The sequence below is a fragment of the Salvelinus namaycush genome, chromosome 28 (assembly GCF_016432855.1).
Source record: "Salvelinus namaycush isolate Seneca chromosome 28, SaNama_1.0, whole genome shotgun sequence".
Lineage (NCBI taxonomy): Eukaryota > Metazoa > Chordata > Actinopteri > Salmoniformes > Salmonidae > Salvelinus > Salvelinus namaycush.
The window spans coordinates 32,625,735-32,646,456 of NC_052334.1; positions in this window are offsets into that span (position 1 = coordinate 32,625,735).

Here is a 20,722-nt window from a genome sequence, read left to right on the forward strand (position 1 = left end):
CAGAAAACGCAGGTATAAATACACAGGGAGTAATGGGGGAAGATGGGAGACGCCTGGAGGGGGGTGGAGACAAGCACAAAGACAGGTGAAACAGATCAGGGTGTGACAATTATGGCAAGAACATCTGAAATAAGAAAAGAGAAACAACAGTCCATCATTACTTTAAGACATGAAGGTCAGTCAATACGGGAACATTTCAAGAACTTTGAAAGTTTCTTCAAGTGCAGTCACAAAAAACATCAAGCGCTATGATGAGGACTGTCTCTCATGAGGACCGCCACAGGAAAGGAAGACCCAGAGTTTCCTGAACTTATCCTCTGCTGCAGATGATAAGTTCATTAAAGTTACCAGCCTCAGAAATTACAGGCCAAATAAATGCTTCACAGAGTTCAAGTAACAGACACATCTCAACATCAACTGTTCAGAGGAGACTGCGTGAATCAGGCCTTCATGGTCAAATTGCTGCAAAGAAACCACTAATAAAGAACACCAATAAGAAGAAGAGACTGGTGGAAATCTATCCTTTGGTGTGATGAGTCCAAATTTGAGATTTTTGGTTCCAACCGCCATGTCTTTGTGAGATGCAGAGTAGGTGAACGGATGATCTCCGCATGTGTGGTTCTCACCGTGAAGCATGGAGGAGGAGGTGTGATGGTGTGGGAGTGCTTTGCTGGTGACACTGTGATGTATTTAAAATTCAAGGCACACTTAACCAGCATGGCTACCACAGCATTCTGCAACGATACGCCATCCCATCTGGGTTGGGCTTAGTGGGACTATCATTTGTTTTTCAACAGGACAATAACCCAAAACCCACCTCCAGGCTGTGTAAGGACTATTTGACCAAGGAGAGTGATGGAGTGCTGGTTGAAAGAATGCCAAGAGTGTGCAAAGCTGTCACCAAGTTGCTACTTTGAAGAATCTAAAATCTAAAATATATTTTGATTTGTTTAACACTTTTTTGGTTACTACATGATTCCATATGTGTTATGTAAAAGTGTTGATGTCTTCACTATTATTGTACAATGTAGAAAATTGTCAAAATAAAGAGAAACCCTTGAATGAGTAGGTGTGTCCAAACTTTTGACTGGTACTTGTATGTGTGAAGTACAGGGTTTTGACAGTGGTTCACTGGAGGTTTCAGTTCACTGCTCAGGGACAATGCTTATCTTCCTCTTTAGTAGTGGTCTGACTCTAAGAACGCTGTCTGATCAGAATGACCTAATGACGTCTGAAACCAATATACTTTAATCTCCACTGTTCATGGATAAAGATCCAGGTTTAAGAAAGGGTTTAGGGAAAAGAGCACTAGTTAAAACCTTTCTAAATTAAGAGAGAAGGAAAACCTCTGAAGTGTTGAATTAGACTACTCCGACCGCTTTCCTTGCCCTACAATGCATTACAGTATAATAATATCACATCGAGGCAAACTGAAGTGATTGTCTCTTGCGAAGTAAACTACCCAGTATCCACTGCTATGCCACTTTTGCAGCCCTGCCAGGAGAGGTGCAGCCAGGGATAAAGAGGCACCAATGTCCCACTCTGTGCCTTGGTGATGAAACACCTACAGTACTCCACATGACTTCAGCAAATCATTTGTTTCCGACAACCATTTCCGACAACCACAACCACCCCCCCCCCCCCCCCCCCCCCCCTACAGTAGATGGATACACTAGATGGACACACATAAGCATGTGTGATCAGGTGAGAGCCAGTGGACTGAGAGCCGGCGTTGTTCTAACCTCAGTACTTCACAGTAATGCTCAGTAAAACCTCTCTATCCAAACACTGGGGTGAGATGCCCTGCCTTGCTGAGTCACACAGCTTCTGACCAACACTTCTAACACACGCAAATAGTGATCAGCGTTGCAGTGCGAACATGAGTGGTAGTGGAAAATGAAGTTGGCCTACAGTACAAATGTGCGCAACCGCGACATTCAAACGAGGCTACAAAGAAAACTAATGGGACTGTAGCGACTGTGTTGACTTCAAAATCTGGGGTGTGAACTAGGTTTCTATTCAAGCGTTGATCGACATGGTAATGGCGCTATAGTATTGGAGAAAAATTGAAAAAAACTGACCCTCCGTTACATCGTGACGTGTCATGCCGTAACGTACAGCTTATATGTGATATAAACAAACATGCAGTGAGGGTGTTACTGCCACAGCCTTGGTTTATGTGTAGTTTTGTGAACAATCATGCCTAAAGATGCCTATCATGCCTAAAAGTGTGTTTTAAGTGATTTACTGTGAGGATTTTAACTGGGAGAAAGCACAACTTTGGTTCTGAAGTGGTTTAGAAGTCAGAAATATATTTTTTGGGGGGGCTCAGTCTGGTGAGTATTTGTACACTGATTGGCTAACAGTGTGAGCTCGAGCTACTGGCTATTTCTTAGATATACAAATAGACAAATAAAGCAACTAATAAAGCAACTATTTCTGTCTTACAATCTCTCTCCACTAGGTGTAGCACTTCTCTCATCGTTTAAAAACAAGAAATGGACAGTGACAGGGGTAAGGGGGGATACCTAGTCATATTTTGCTTCATCACTGCAAGCGATCATGACTCTCAAAGCCGCTGTTTACTTCTGAAGATCACTTTAGCACCGTCTTAAAAACCGATTCAAATTCGACACAAACCTTCAAATAGGTATGTAATCACACATTATATAAACTCTTTATAGTGTTTTATTTACATTTTAGAGGCGATAAGGTGATAAGTTGGACAGATCGAGTGAAAAAAAGCAATTTTCCCACACAACATCTCTCCTTCTTACTATCACGCATTAGTTTCGCTTCCCCACCCGCCATTTTTAAAAAGACCCGACGGGGCTTATTGCCTGCTTGAATCATTCAGAAACGGGCAGCGTTTAGGTCATGTCATTTATTTTGTTGGAAAGGGGAGAAAGTGTGCTTTACAATGGTATTGACATTACAGTTGATCTGGAAGTATTACGTTTTTGGGGCGCTAAAATAAGGTCAATTGTACGGACCAAGGCGATGTACAAAAGTGAGTGAGTTTACGTTAGTTGGCCTACAGTAGTTGGCCTACAGTAGTTGGCCACCAGTAGTTGGCCACCAGTAGTTGGCCTACAGTGGCTCTCACCTGACCACACATGCTTATGTGGCTTTTGTCTGGTTTAAAAATAGAGTTAAGAGAGGGTGTAAGAGGTCAGAGGGGAATCAGACACAATCAATGCTGACCATATCTTGAGTGCTCATACTTCTCCCATAAATTTCAAAACATAACTCTGGATAATGTTTTGAACTCTTGCTCAGGACATGAGCTTGAGGGCATTCAATGTGTCACTTGCATTTGTTACTGAAGTACATGCATACTTCCAGCTATGTAACTATGCAACAGCTTTTTAGAGTAAAGTATCACTTCTCCCTAGTCTCTCTGGCGTTCATCTTCCATTTAACTTTGGATAAACACTTCAGCTCCAACTTCTGGCTCCTTTGGCTTCCACCTATGATTCCAAACTCCAAGAACACTATTATTTTTCCTCCAGCACAGTTTAATTAAACTGTTTCTTATTCCCACATTTCCGTGGGTATTGTGTAATACTGTCAGCTGGGACATGCATTACTTTGATTCAGTAGTAATGAGCTGATTGAGCCGTGAAAAGCCCAACATTCACAAGGAACTGAGGTTAGATAGATAAGACTGTTGATTGAAACAGACCAGGATCAGGATATTGATCTATTACTCCAACTTCACCAAGGCGTAACAAGACCTTCTCTATACCCTTAACTCCCTAAAACACTGTGTTTTCTATAAACATTTCCATCAGATTCTTACAGGATGACCCTAAATGTCAGCGCAATGGTTTGCAACTGTTGTGATTAAAGTAGATTCTTAGCGGGCAAATGGGGATTCTAAAGCCACCTGGCCTCTAAGCCTCACATTCCATTCCTGCATGTTGCATTCCCACCTTCCCTAATGGGAGAGGGAGCTGATCAAATGGACAATGAGCCCTCTCCGGGTACCCCTGACCAGAATTCCCACACGTCCATGGAATCCAAGTCATCTGTAGTATGTTACTGTGTGACTGCTTGCATCAAACACCCAAGTTCCCTCTGATGAGAAGGCCAGGGCCTAATGATCTGTGGGGCCAGTGGAGGCCTGGGACTAAAGTAAGGTTGGGTCCCCCATGTCTACTCCCACATAGCCAGCCAGACCCTGGCGGTCATGACCAGCTGTCACTCAGGGTACACACATGCTCCTGGTCAATGCTGTAGAAAAATGATCCCCATCACTAAAGCCATGATCAGCAAATGAACAGACACTTGTGTTTTATCTGCGGTGCGTGCAGCAGACTTAGGGGGAGTCCCACCACTTTAGGTTGGGACACAACATACTGGTCAAATGGTCATTAAAAAAGTAACAGCGTTTGCCTACAGCTCCACCACATACTGTACATACAATCCACATTTCGACCACAACGTGTGTGGACATGCCATGAAATAAACAAACTTAGTTGGAGAGCCTGATTGAGCCAGTGGATATGATCTCTTTCCCAGACCTCTCTAGCGTTGGTGTTGTTTGTGTGAGGCCTGTACCTCCTCTGCCAGTGCCAGCGCCAGCGCTCCTCCAGGGGTTCTTCTGCATAGCCGAATGGTCCTTATTAGGCCTGTAATGTCAGCAATGGTAAATAGATAGCTCCTACTTCCTGAGACACTAGTGCCAGCAGCTGCCGGGATTCCAGGGACCCTCCAAAGTATTTGGAAAAATCAATAGTTTGATTTGGGGAGTTTGATATATCCACGCTATGAATCCAACGTGACTAAATATGGGCTGGGAACTGTGCCTCAGCACGAAGGAGTTTGGCAATGTACCACGCCTGCAGACACTTATAAAATGCAATGAGATCCCAAGGCTCTTCCATCTTAACAAGGAAAACATGACCTCGCCAGAAAATACCAGAATTTCAATGAACGGATATTTCAATCAAACTTGACTCGTGAATGTGGAAGAAATTGTCTAGAATCAAATATTAGTATTACAGTTTTTACAATTCCCACTCCCTATTTCCCATGTAGTGGTACAAATTGGTCTGTCTCAGCTTTCTGCAGACACATTCCTTTGCAGACAAACAATGACCTTTGAGGTCCTAACAGACGTGTTCCAGAGACAAATTTAGTTAAACTGAAGAGTGATGACGTCTGTTGTCGGTTGAGACAGCTGATCACACTTACATTATACACATTTCTCGTTGATTGATGTCATAGCATTACATTACACATGGAAATTCTGTTTATTTCACTTGGAATTTCTTAAAAGTTCAGAGATGATGGTCCCTGCTGACATTTTGTATTGTATCTATTAAGGATCCCCCTTAGCTGCTGCCAAGGCTACTCGTCCTGGGGTCCAAACAAGATTAACAAGAAAAATGTGTATATAATAGAACACATTATTTCACCACTACTATACCACTGCATATCTACAATACAACATGTATAATACCACAATACAAAAATATTGCAACATTACAATGTATGTTTGTGTAGAGTGTGTGTGTTCGCGTGTGTGCGTATGTGTGTGTGCCTGTGTGTGTGTGTGTCTCTTCACAGTCCGCGTTGTTCCATAACATGTAGTTTTATGTTTTTTAAATCAGATTTTACTGCTCGCTTGAGTTACTTGATGTGGAATAGAGTTCCTTGTAGTCATCGTTCCTGTCTTGTTGGCTACTTTACATACGTTTTGAAATGGTACATCTAGTGATCTACTTCTATTTATACTCAATACATCAATATTTCTTACACCTGACATGTCATCATGTCAGAGCAATGTCATTTCCCTACCAGGTTTCAACTCATAGTATCCCCTTCATCATCACAGTCTTCTGATTGCATTGGTTAAATTTAGAGGTTCCACCATTAGCAAACACGGGCTCTTCAACATGAGGACCACAGTGGCTTAACAGTGCCATGTGCAGTGCCTTTGGAAAGTATACAGACCCCTTGATTTCTTCCACATTTTGTTAACTTACAGCCTTATTCTAAAATGGATTAAATCGTTTTTTCCCCTTCATAAATCTACACACAGTACCCTATAATGACAAAGCAACACCTGTTTAAAGAACCCTGGAAAAATCACATTTACATAAGTGTTCAGGCCCTTTACTCAGTACTTTGTTGAAGCACCTTTGGCAGCAAATACAGCCATGAGTCTTCTTGGGTATGACGCTACAAGCTTGGCACACCTGTATTTGGGGAGTTTCTCCCATTCTTCTCTGCAGATCCTCTCAAGCTCTGTTAGGTTGGATGGGGAGCGTCGCTGCACAGCTATTTTCAGGTCTCTCCAGAGATGTTCAATCGGGTTCAAGTCCGGGCTCTGGCTGGGCCACTCAAGGGCATTCAGAGACTTGTCCCGAAGCCACTTCTGCGTTGTCTTGGCTGTGTGCTTAGGGTTTTTGGCCTGTTGGAAGGTGTACGTTCGCCCCAGTCTAAGGCCTAATCATTCTGTAGAAGGTTTTCATCAAGGATCTCTCTGCATTTGCAAAAATGTATAAAAATCTGTTTTTGTTTTGTCATTATAGGGTGTTGTGTGTAAATTGATGAGGAAAAGATTGAATTTAATCAATTCTAGAATAAGGCTGTAACGTAACAAAATGTGGAAAAAGTCAAGTGGTCTGAATACTTTCCGAAGGCACCGTATGACAAAAGGAAGACGTGCACTGTATGAATACATGAGTGACAGAAGTTGTACAGGGAAGGACCTTCAGTAGATGAAGATGGGTCAGCTAGTATGCCCTATTACTGTACGCAGTAAGCCTATCAAATAATATGCAATTCACATAGGCCTAAATGTGCACATGCAAGTATCTCCATATGTTCTGAACACGGAATTGTACTGTTGGTTAAGGGCTTGTAAGTAAGCACTTCACAGTAAGGTCTACACCTGTTGTATATGGCTCATGTGATTTGATTGATTTGAAGTTTGCATGTGTTGCATCTCACAGTAGATGTGATCTTCACAACTCTACTGTGCTGGGTAGCAACCCAATTCATTTGATCTATTTAGGGAGCAACATGGAGTAGGTTTACAGAATCTGTAAATGAACACCAACCAATCAAGAACCAAATTCCTTGAGTAACGTGACATGATTGGATATAACGTTTAAAAGGAGATTCTGAGGGGTGTGGGATCATGGGTCATGTTCAGGATGTTGCATAAAGGCCATAGAGTCTGCAAATTAGACATGGGTGAAGCACACTCAGATACAGTAGACTTACACACTAAATCATGAAGTCAGTCATTTCTCTGAAGTCTAAAATTAGAATTGCACTGAACCACTCCGGAATTCCACAGGCCCAGCCAGGTGGTCTCTGCATGAAATTCCATACAGTTCAAATGGTCTGCACTGATCTGTCCATGTATAACATGGCATGACATGACATAACATAATATTACATGACATTATATGATTGTTTCACACTGCTGGAAGAAAGCGATACACATTTAGTCGAACTTGAGTCTGTCCAACTCAAGAGCTCCAGCAGTCAGCCAGTGCAGACACTGAAAACTCAGAAACCACGGTGATAAGGCAGCTCTATCTCAGAGTCATGGTGCAGTCAACAATGTGCAAAACCGTCCAAATCGATGACATCAGAGAACAAACGGAACTCTCCAGAAGTCCATCATGATGTCACTCCCTCAACATGAATGAGGGAGGAAGAGAGGGGCAGCCTGGTTGAGATCACTGATTACTACAGTAAGTCTCTCTTCAGGGGAATTCGAAGTCTCAATACACGAACCTTTCAAAAGTTCAGCAGCCAGTTTCTTTGCATGACTACTATTTCTAACTAGAAGAGACGGCGAAGGTCAGTTGGAATAGGGTCAGAACCATTTGCAATGACCCAAGATACTGATGACCTATATAGATAAATAAAGTACCAGTCAAAAGTTTGGACACACCTACTCATTCAAGGGTTTTTCTTCAATTTTACTATTTTCTACCATGTAGAATAATAGTGAAGACATTAAAACTATGAAATAACACATATGGAATCATGTAGTAATTAGTCCAACAGTTGCAAATTAGAATTTCTATTGGACAAATTCAGGTATGTTTATCCCTGTTTTGTTCTGTTTGCTTCTGTTTAAGAAATGTTTCTCAACAGAATCGGCTAAACGAATACACCCTGATCATGCGTGAACAGAGTTCACTTTTATAACAGCCACATTGTATTCCTTTTCCTCCCTTCGCTTGTGGACTTCAATGCACAACAAATCAGCTGTATGTGACCATGCGAAAAAGCCTTTCCAAGCCAACCCTCTACAAACAGCCTACATCGTTGTCACCATATTAGCTAAAGTAACGTCATAGTCAGCAAAGCTAATAGAACTAACGCGTTAGTAAACCCGCTACAATCATGCAGTAACGTTAGTGTACTGTCAGTAAGCATCCCTCTGTTGGAGCAGAGTGTTTCAGTAGGCTAAACTAGCTAGCTGCATTTGCTAGCTAAGTAAGTCAAACTGAAAGTAAAAAAAAAGACAAACTCTCTCTCTATTTCGCTCTTGCTTCTCCTTCATTTTGGAAGAAATGAATTTGTTCAAAACTGTTCAACTATTGTCTTTCTCTCTCTTTGAGTCAACTACTCACCACATTTTATAAACTGCAGTGCTAGCTAGCTGTAGCTTATGCTTTCAGTAATTCTCTGATCCTTTGATTGGGTGGACAACATGTCAGTTTATGCTGCAAGAGCTCTGATAGGCTGGAGGACGTCCTCCGGAAGTTGTCATAATTACTGTTTAAGTCTATGGATGGGTAGTGAGAACCGTGAGCCTTCTAGGTTTTGTTCTGAAGTCAATATACCCAGAGGAGGACAGAAGCTAGCTGTCATCCGGCTACACCATGGTGCTACCCTACATAGTGCTGTTGAGGCTACTGTAGACCTTCTTTGAAAAATAGTGTGTTTTAATCAAATATTTGGTGACGTGATTATATTTAGTATAGTTTTATCTAAAATAATAACCTTTTAAATTTTTTTAAATTGAATTTAATTCACTGAGGAGGATGGTCCTCCCCTTCTTCCTCTGGCCCACACCCACAACACACTATAGGAAGAAGCATGCCTTCTAAATGTCACAGGAGTGATGAGTTGGACCATTGAGTTGGCCACGTGAAGCAGACCTTTGTTGCCATCCATATGAGGAAAAAAATACATTTCAATATACACTGGACAAAAATATTAATGCAACATGTAAAGTGTTGGTCCGATGTTTCATGAGCTGAAATAAAATATCCCAGAAATGTTCCGTATGCACAAAAAGCTTATTTCTGTCAAATGTTGTGCAAAATGTGTTTGCATCCTTGTTAGTGAGCATTTCTCCTTTGCCAAGATAATCTATCCACCTGACAGGTGTGGCATATCAAGAAGCTGATTAAACGGCATGATCATTACAAAGGTGCACCTTGTGCTGGGAAGAATAAAAATCACAACAATGCCACATATGTCTCAAGTTTTGACAGAGTGTGCAATTGGCATGCTGATTGCAGGAATATCCACCAAAGCTGTTGCCATAGAATGTAATGTTATTTTCTCTATCATAAGCCGCCGCCAACATCGTTTTAGAGAATTTGGCAGTACGTCCAATTGGCCTCACATCCGCAGACCCCATATAACCACGCCAGCCCAGGTCTTCCACATCCGGCATATTCACCTGCGGGAACACCTGAAACCAGCCACCCGGACAGCTGATGAAACTGTGGGTTTGGTTTGCACAACCAAAAACTGTCTGCAGAAACTGTCAGAAACCATCTCAGGGAAGTACATCTGCGTGCTAGTCTTCCACACCAGGGTCTTGACCTGACTGCAGTTCGGCATTGTAACTGCCAGTTTGGCGTTGTAACATCTGTAACATAGAGCACACTGCTCTTCACGGATGAATCCCGGTTTCAACTGTACTTGGCAGACAACGTGTATGGCGTCGTGTGGGTGAACGGTTTGCTGATGTCAACGTTGTGAACAGAGTGCCACCATGGTGGCGATGGTGTTATGGTATGGGCAGGTATAAACTACGGGCAATGAACACAATTACATTTTATCGATGGCAATCTGAATCCGCAGAGATACCATGACGAGATCCTGAGGCCCATTGTCATGCCATTCATCCGCTGCCATCACCTCGTGTTTCAGCATGATAATGCACAGCCCCATATCGGAAGGATCTGTACACAATTCCTGGAAGCTGAAAATGTCCCAGTTCTTCCATGGCATGCATACACACCAGACATGTCACCCATGTTTGAGATGCTCTGGATCGACATGTACGACAGCATGTTCCAGTTCCCGCCAATATCCAGCAACTTCACACAGCCATTGAAGAGGAGTCGGACAACATTCCACAGTTCACAATCAACAGCCTGATCAACTCTACGCGAAGGAGATGTGTCACGCTGCATGAGGCAAACGGTGGTCACACCAGATACTGACTGGTTTTCTGATACACAGATGCATATCTGTTTTCCCAGTCATGTGAAATCCATAGATTAGGGCCTAATTAATTAATTTCAATTGACTGATTTCCTTATATGAACTTTAACTCAGTAAAACCTTGAAATTGTTGCATGTTGCATTTATAGATTTTTTCAATATCAATGGCAAAAAATGTATTTCAAATACATGTAGATACTGTACATTTGCAGCTTTGCTAAAACGCATGTAAAGCCTTAAAATACATTCCAGAGATGTATTGGATTTCTTTTTTTAAGGAATAGTTTCACCACATTAAAACGAGAGTTCAGTTCACATAACAGGGTTGACCTGTAAATGAATCACTAATCACCTGAAATAAATAATTATCTTCAGAAATAACTTTGTCAAAGCAACAAACTTTACAATGAGGGTGAAAACTTGGAGAATTTTTGGGGATGAGTGTGTTAAAATCTTCCTGGAAGTCACAGAGGGTATATAGCGTTTTGGAACAAAACTCTTCAAATATGACTCTGAGATAGATTGGAATAGTGCAGGAGATTGTGTGTGCTCTATTCATTATATTTCTATCTTCAACATGCAGTTCCAGATACAGCCCTGCCATTAGTTGAAAGCGGCCAATCTAATAGTTTCAGAAAGGTATCCACTTCCTGAGATCTGCATTCAAAAATTGTTTTTAAGTAGTTGCTTTCTCAGATCTGCATTAAAAAAGTTTTGAAAAGTAGTCACTTTCTGAGATCTGTATTCAAATAGTTTTAAAAAGCTGTACTTTTTGGGATCTGTATTCAAATAGTTGTAGTCACCTCCAAAGTAACTATTTATTCCCCTGGAATAGTTACTTTCCCCAAAGCGTAGTTAAAACTGTAGTTATCCCAGGTCTGGTGCTGATGGCAGTGCACTGAACAGTGGACACACGCCCAGGGGATATAATCACCCCTATGCACTCTCTATAGGTAGAATATTGGATACGTTCTATCCAACAATCTAGACATTCCAAAGCCTAGTGCATGATGTACCTTGCAGGAACAGTACTGGATGTACATTCACTATTGTGCTGTGTTGTCTTCCACAGCTGATAGAGCTACATTACCTCACAGCTACATTACCTCACAGCTTAGCCATGTCCTTGTCATCTCAATGATCAGAAGGAAGTGATGCAATATCATAATTATGTAGTGACGTGAGATGCTCTGTGACAACGGCATACTCAGTGGAAGGGGAAGCAGTTTGAGTAAGCAAGTGCCCTCTCTGCACCTGTGGCACTTATATGATTTAGCTTGGTCTGTCTGACTTAATAACTCTTCAAACATTGTAAAACACCGGACCAGTTTTAATACTGTGTCTGATTCTCACAGGTATGTGAATGAACTGTGGTGACCCCTGGAAGCAAAACGCTCACATGTGTAAAGTTAACTACTGACGCAAACATTTGGAAAGGATCTCCTTATCCCTGACCTGGACAAAGTGCCAAAGATGTTCATGGCGGATATCTCTCTCTCCCCTCCTCCATGTATCTACCATGATATCAATAAGTGCTGGAGGACCACATCAGCTCGATTGGGAAAAGCTCAAGTATCTCTCCTCTCTCTCCCAGAGCTGGTCTGGATTAGGAGCACGACAGAGACAGATAGGTGCTGAGGAGATGAATGACAGTTAACCTAAAGTATGCCTGTACTGCACTCCCTTTAACCCTTTAAAAGAGAGATATGTTGCACATTTCGTTTTGGCTCAGCTAGACAGTCTATGCCTTGACAAATGGATTACAGTTCATGAGAAACAAATGTACATGAATGTTCTGTGATTTATGGCATGGTGATAAATGAAATAATTTAACATCACTCAAATGAATTAATAACCAGGTAGAAAGTTGAGCCCCCCTAGACAAGGTTCAGGGAAGAGATCTTAACAGAGGAATCTGGATTAGCTGTTCCTTATCTTCCAGCCTAAATATCTCAGGAGAACATCATTTGTCTGGATTACGTTGTCAGCTTGAAGTCCTCAGAAAGCTCTTCTCACTAGCTAAATGCTAGAAGGGTTTCTCACACTGTTTTTACATAACAATGACAGAGGAATAAGTAGTGATTTATAGGAAATGCTAGATTAATGACTCTCTCTTTCCGGTGTGTGCTGTCACAGTGCCTGTGTCTATCTCCTTGCTAATAACCATTCTACCTCCTGAGAACAGTCAAAATACCTTTACTCTCTTAAAAAACATGTCATCAACTGAATGTGTTTTAATTCATGTGGACATCATGGGTTTTAACCCATTCATACTGCACAAAGCAGGCAGCCACAGTCCATTGAAATAGATGGTATTCCCGACACACATTACTCCCTAACCTACAGTATATCAGTGCAGAACAGCACTGGCAAAGTCCAGCAACAGTAATAGTCCTCTCTGCATTTCAAACTCATAATACTAGAGCATTTCAGCTGATAAGCTTAGCTCCTGCCACGGCACGGGCAAATGGTTTAACTGTTTAGAGAGGAGAGACGCATGCTTTCACTACTTAATGCGCACTATGTAGAAGACAGTTACCTGTACTTTCTTACCTGTTCTTTCTGGTCCCCAGGGTTAGGTTTGGAGTGGTGGTGAAGGTAATCCTGCAGGAGACTCAGTCTGTCCTTCTGTATGTCGATGTCCTCTGACGACCTCTTCTTATTCCTCTTCTCACTACTACTCATGTTCATCTGCCTTGTTACAGAGTGAATGCCATCACACGGACCAGCTCTGCTCTCTCATTTCTCCTCCTCTAGGATTCCAGGTCAAGAAGAAAATGCTACAGCAAAGAGATCTGGGTCTCTCTCTCGCTCTACTCGCTTATCCACTCTCCCTACTCCCCTCTCTCATACACACATTCTTTTTACACTCTCCTCTCTCGCTCTCTCTCTCTCTCCCCTTTCTCTTTCTCTGTAAGTCAGCCAAGGAAATACACTCTTTGAGGAGTCAGTGAGGGAGTGCTTGTGACAGAGAGAGAATGGAAGGGAGTAAGGGTGAGGAAGTTTGTGTTTGAAAGGAGCCATTGCTCAGCAGGGAGAGAGAGGTGCAGCAGTATGATGTCCTTTGTCACATGTCCAGGTCTTTTCATTTACTCTTCCTTTGTCCCCAGTCTTTCAGTGTGTAGACGGAGGCTAAAGCATGGGTGTATATTTAGCTACTCTGCTGCAGTCACTAGGGGTTGTTAGCTGTTGAAGCTGTTTGTTTTGGAGGCTCGCTGCCTGGTTAGCTGGCTCCCCTCTCCACTCTTGACAGCTGAGCTATCCCACTGGGCATACCACGTCATTTCAACATGGAAATGTGGGTAATATTTGGTTGAGACGTTGATCAATGACATTTCAACCTTTATTCACCCACTCAAAAAGACAGCCAGAAGTTTGTTGAATTCCTAATGTGTTACAACTAAAAGCACAACCAAATTCCAACAAAAAAACTATGATTTTTGGTTTAGTTGTCATCAACCATTTAAAAGCACAGAAAAGGCCTAGATCAGATCACACGTTAACCAGCGATAGCCGACACCCGCATAGCTGGTGCTTTGTGGTGTCTGAGGTAGAGCTGTGAAATCAGATAGGCTGCTCGTGTGGTCATTGTCACAAAGTCACACCCGTCTCACTTTTGTAAGAAGTTCAGAACGAGAATGTGTAGACTAAATAGAAATAAGGCACGAGGGGGTGTGGTATATGGCCAATATACCAGGGCTAAGGGCTGTTCTTAGGCAAAATGTCAAAGTGGAATTATGTTTTTCAGAATTTTTACAAATTAATATAAAAATGGAAAGCTGAAATGTCTTGAGTCAGTAAGTATTCAACCCCTTTGTTATGACAAGCATACATTTCAGGAGTAAAAACCTGTTTAGGGGATCTGCGTAGGTCTGGTACCGGTTCCGACCGACATTTTCACTTATAAATCTGTGGACACCGTAGATCAAAATGAATGATAGCCCTGGTTCCCATGGACACAATATTCAAATTACTTTGAAACAACATTGATTCAACCAGTTTGTGCCCAGTGACATGCCACTTTTCTCTCTCCCATGCTGGGAAAGTCCAGCACGGCCAGCCACTCCAACCCACCCCAGAGGCAGTCCAAGACACTGCCAGTTGCTGAGCTAGCGAGGGCTGGGGCTGCCAGGTTCTTCAGGACTTTGGCAGTTAGACAGCTTACAGCCCAGACCGCTTACATAAAAATAAACTAAATTAGCTTGCTGAGCTAAATGTGTTGTACAGTATATTGTTTACAGTGTCAATGGGCATGGTTGGCATCGTTGTGAGGTCGACGTGGGTGTTCTACTGCTGTTGGACATGTGAAATGGACTTGTGGGATCTGGAGCACAGCCTACAATGGGTGAGAGGTAAAGAGTCCAATGAGGACATAACAGTGTGATGTACATTTCTCAATGTTGTCTAATCACTAAGCAGAAACAAAAACAAAAACAAAAACAGAACAGTTACTTCACAATTATTTCACAGGAATAGCCATCCAATCCTCTACTTTTTCCTGTGCTGTGTTAGGCCACTGATTCTCCTCAAAAACACTTCTGTTCACACATACAGTATCCATCACTTGTGTGGGTGTAGTGTGCTGATGTAATGCTTTGCACAATCAAAGAACAAGCACACACACACACAAAGAAAGAGAGTTAGAGAGAGAGAAACCCACTGCATGGTGCTTATACAGTGCATTCGGAAAGTATTCAGACCCCTTAGCTATTTCCACATTTTGTTACATTACAGCCTTATTCTAAAATGGATTCAATACATTTTTCCCTCATCAATCCACACATTGACCATGCTGGTCATTTATGAACATTTGAACATCTTGGCCATGTTCTGTTATAATCTCCACCCGGCACAGCCAGAAGAGGACCGGCCACCCCTCATAGCCTGGTTCCTCTCTAGGTTTCTTTCTAGGTTTTGGCCTTTCTAGGGAGTTTTTCCTAGCCACCGTGCTTCTACACCTGCATTGCTTGCTGTTTGGGGTTTTAGACTGGGTTTCTGTACAGCACTTTGAGATATCAGCTGACGTAAGAAGGGCTATATAAATACATTTGATTTGATTTGATTTGAGGATCACCCAAACAGAAATACCTTATTTACATAAGAATTCAGAACCTTTGCTATGAGACTTGAAATTGAGCTCAGGTGCGTCCTGTTTCCATTGATCATCCTTGAGATGTTTCTACAACTTGATTGGAGTCTACCTGTGGTAAATTCAACTGATTCGACATGATTTGGAAAGGCACACACCTGTCTATATAAGGTCCCACAGTTCAGAGTGCATGTCAGAACAAAAACCAAGCCATGAGGTCGAAGGAATTGTCCATAGAGCTCCAAGAAAGGATTGTGTTGAGGCACAGATCTGGGGAAGGGTACCAAAACATTTCTGCAGAATTGAAGGTCTCCAAGAACACAGTGGCCTCCATCATTCTTAAATGGAAGAAGTTTAGAACCACCAAGACTCTTCTTAGAGCTGGCCGCCCGGCCAATCTGAGCAATCGGGGGAGAAAGGCCTGACAGAGTTCCTCTGTGGAGATGGGAAAACCTTCCAGAAGGTCAACCATCTCTGCAGCACTCCACCAATCAGGTCTTTATGGTAGAAGCCACTCCTCAGTAAAAGGCACATGACAGCCCGGTTGGAGTTTGCAAAAAGGCACCTAAAGACTCTCAGACCATTAGAAACAAGATTCTCTGGTCTGATGAAACCAAGATTGAATAATTTGGCCTGAATGCCAAGCGTCACGTCGAGTGAAAACCTGGCACCATCCCTACGGTGAAGCATGTTGGTGGCAGCATCATGCTGTCAGGATTTTTCAGTGGTAGGGACTGGGAGACTAGTCAGGATCGAGGGAAAGAGCAAAGTTTTATTTATTTATTTTATTTCACCTTTATTTAACCAGGTAGGCCAGTTGAGAACAAGTTCTCATTTACAACTGCGACCTGGCCAAGATAAAGCAAAGCAGTGCGACACAAACATCACAGAGTTACACATGGGATAAACAAACGAACAGTCAATAACACAATAGAAAAATCTATTTACAGTGTATGCAAATGTAGTAAGATTAGGGAGGTAAGGCAATAAATAGGCCATAGTGGCGAAATAATGACAAATTAGCGATTAACACTGGAGTGATAGATGGAGTGATAAAGTACAGAGAGATTCTTGATGAAGACCTGCTCCAGAGTGCTCAGGAAGTCAGACTGGTGCGACAGTTCACCTTCCAACAGGACAACGACTCTAAGCACACAGCAAAGACAACGCAGGAGTGGCTTCGGGACAAGTCGCTGGTCCACTCTGGGCCACTCTGTCCTTGAGTGGCCCAGCCAGAGCCCGGACTTGAACCCGATTGAACATCTTTGGAGAGACCCGAAAATAGCTGTGCAGCGACGCTCCCCATCCAACCTGACAGAGCTTGAGAGGATCTGCAGAGAAGAATGGGAGAAACTCCCCAAATGCAGGTGTGAGAAGCTTGTAGCATCATACCCAAGAAGACTCGAGGCTGTAATCGCTGCCAAAGGTGCTTCAACAAGGTACTGAGTAAAGGGTATGAATACTTAAGTAAATGTGATATTTATTTATTTAAATGTTAATACATTTGCTACAATTTCTAAAAACCTGATTTTGCTTTCTCATTAAGGGGTAATGTGTGTAGATTAATGGGGGGGAAATAATGTAATCCTTTTCTAGAATAAGGCTGTAACGTAACAAAATGTAAAAAAGAAAGGGGTCTGAATATTTTCCGAATGCACTGTATTGTCGAGATGCTCTCAGGTGGCAACATAGTGCTCTTACTTGGTCTCGACCCGTTTTGTTTTTGACATCAAGTTCATTGCAGCTCTTGATACCTAAAAAGACAGATAATCCAAGGGTCTTGCCTCTGTTGTCCTGTGCCACTCCAAGTGAATCATTGTGAAATGCAAAACACAGTTGTTTGACAGCCTCTTTCCTTTCTACGCATTATGTCATCCCATATGAACATGTGGTATTATGGAGTAGATCTATCCAAGCTGAGGGCATCATAAGTATATTTTGATTGAATGTCATATTTCCCACACCCAGATGAGGTCATGTGGTCAGTTCCAGTAGAAGGAAGGAGGTTTGTTATTTTTTCAGTCTGTAGTTACCCTTGAGATGGTGGTCTTATTTCAGAGAATCAGCACGTTGGTTAATATGATTCACATTAATGTGGGTTACTAACGTAAAGTAGCCCTCATTTCCTCACACTAACATGTCTTAGATAATCAGTGTGAATAGAAATCACACCGAACAAATACAAGATGACCGACCAAATATCCCACCAACAGAGTTTACATAATGATGCAATTATTTTTTTTCTTATTGATATCAGATACAAAAGGACCAAAAAGCTGTCATTCTTATAGGCCTAGTTATTGTCCTTATGCACACAGTATATACTGCATTGCATTTGAACTATTTGTGAGAAGTCAACAAAGTCACCTTCAAGCTACTGACATAAAAAGAGACTATAATGTATACTATGGAAGGAATACTCTAGTATCCACTTTAGTGTTTCTGCAGACTTGACTGTAGTATTCACTTGTAGTATACTGTAGTATTTACAGTTTACTATAGTACACATAAAGTAGTAAAAAAAGAGTAGTGTATATATACTATAGTAATTATTGTAGTGTTTTTGCAGACTGCAGTATACTGTAGTATTAAAGGCAGATGTTTTTAGGGACGGTATTATACTGTAGTATTTACTATAGTGTTTTTGTGGACTGTAGCAAGGTATACTGTAGCATTTACTAGGGATGTTACGTGTGATACCGAAACTCTGAGGCATTGCTAACTTTGAAGCTGTGTGCCAATGCGTGTCACAGTATCAGAAGTACGTCATCAATGACGTCAGAAGCTTCGTTTGATCCAATATCTTAGTGTAATGCAATGAACCTGGCACACAGAGTGTATGTGACTGCTCCAGAACAACATTTTGGTGACACGGGTAGAAAACAATTCTGTTGCGTTGGGTTTGTCATATATATCAAGTAGTCAATATTTCCTGTGTTGCATCTTCAAGAAGCATGCATACAAAGAGGGAGTCATTTTCAATTCATGTGATTCATGCTACAGCTAAATTCCTATTTAAATATCATTGATATGAGAAAACACAGGATCACACAATCGCGACTGTTTTATCACCTCTACTACAGATAATTATTAAGACAGCAATGTTGTGTGTGTCAACTACATGCCCGCCACCTTGTGGGGAGCTGTGGATAGTACAGTGAAACTACAACAGGCATGCAAATGCACCCATCGCTAGCTTGCACGCACCACTAGGCTACATACAGTACGGTGCATCTTTTACCAGTTATCAGCCACAATGTTTGTTCGAAGGCACTGATTGCCAACAAACGAGTTATATACACATCGTAATATAACTAAACTCCCCAGATGTGCCAACAATTCATCATCAAACCCAGGTATTGGGTTCATCAAACCCATTTAAAGGCCCAGTGCATAAAAAATATATATTCCCCAGTGTTCTATATATACTAAACAAAAATATAAACTTAACATTTAAAGTGTTGGGTCCATGCTTAATGAGCTTAAATAAAATATCCCAGAAATGTTCCATATGCACAAAAAATGTATTTCTCTCAAATTTTGTGGACACATTTTTTGCTGATTTCAACATTGTGAGCAGAATGCCCTATGGTGGCGGTGGAGTTATGGTATGGGCAGGCATAAGCTACAGACAACGAAGAATATCACATTTTTATTAATGGCAATTTGAATGCACATAGGTACTGTGACGACATCCTGAGGCCTATAGTCATGCCATTCATCCACCGCCATCACCTCATGTTTCAGCATGATTATGAACGGTCCCATGTCGCAAGGATCAGTAGACAATTCCTGAAAGCTGAAAATGTCCCAGTTCTTCCATGGCCTGCATACTCACCAGTTACCCACTGAGCATGTTTGGGATGCTCTGGGTTGACATGTACGACAGCGTGTTCCAGTTCCCGCCAATATCCAGCAACTTCGCACAGCCATTGAAGGGGAGTGAGGCAACATTCCACAGGCCACAATCAACTCTATGCGAAGGAGATGTGTGAGGCAAATGGTGGTCACACCAGATACTGACTGGTTTTGTTTAAAAAAAAATGTATCTGTGACCAACATATGCATATGTGTATTCCAGTCATGTGAAATCCATAGATTAGGGCCTAATTAATTTATATCAATCGACTGATTTCCTTATATAAACTGTAACTTAGTAAGATCTTTGAAATTGTTGCGTTTATGTTTTTGTTTAGTGTATGTATACAGTGTATTTCCACCCTATGAGGTTGGAATAACATTTACATTTGAGTCATTTAGCAGACACTCTTTTCAAGAACAATTAGGGTTAAGTGCCTTTTTTAAACGCATGTCAACAGATTTTTCACCTTTTTCACCTCAGGAATTCAAACCAGCAACATTTTGGTTACTGGCGAAACACTATTAACCCCTAGGCTACCTGCTGCCTCAATGATACTGTAATACACAAATAATACTGTGAAATTGTGAAAATGATGACAATACCCTTTTAGTGTAAGAGCTGTTTGAAAAGACAACCTTGAAATTTCAGCCTGTTTCGGGGGGATGGAGCTTTGGTCTTTCAATGTTGACATCACCATGTGTTAAATTAGTTAATAGACCAATAAGAAAGAGAGTCCCAAACCTCTCTGCCAATAACAGCTTGTTTTCAGTTTTCCTCTCCACACTCTGACCCCTCCCAGACAGTCCTGACAAAATTCTTGCTTGAGAAATTGCTCTTTGCAAAGAAGCTATTTTTGTTTCTTTTTTACCATTTTAATTGAAAACAATCACAATAAGGCACTTCATTGTTACCCAGAAATGATTTGATATTGAGATAAAAAAAACGGCTGCATTGGACCTTTAAGTGAATTCATCCTCTTATGGTAGCCTACTACTGATTTATTTGTAATGGGATATTCAGTGGGATAGACAATACAAGTGCTCCCACTTTTGTTCCAATGTTCTGATGAGGTAGTTGAAAGTATGATCTTTGACAACAAAGTCAAGGGTTGCTGGTTCAACTCAGGATGTCCCTCCTCAATCACTGCTCTAACAGACTACTGAAACATATGTTGAATTAGTTATTGACATTGCAATGAGTTGAAATGCGGACTTTTATTTTGAATCCTCATTACCATTCCAAAGCGACGTCATCGTTTGTGTTTTTATGACGTGCATGTTCTTACTTAGCTACCTACACATTTCTCTTTAGGGATGGGATCTATTAGA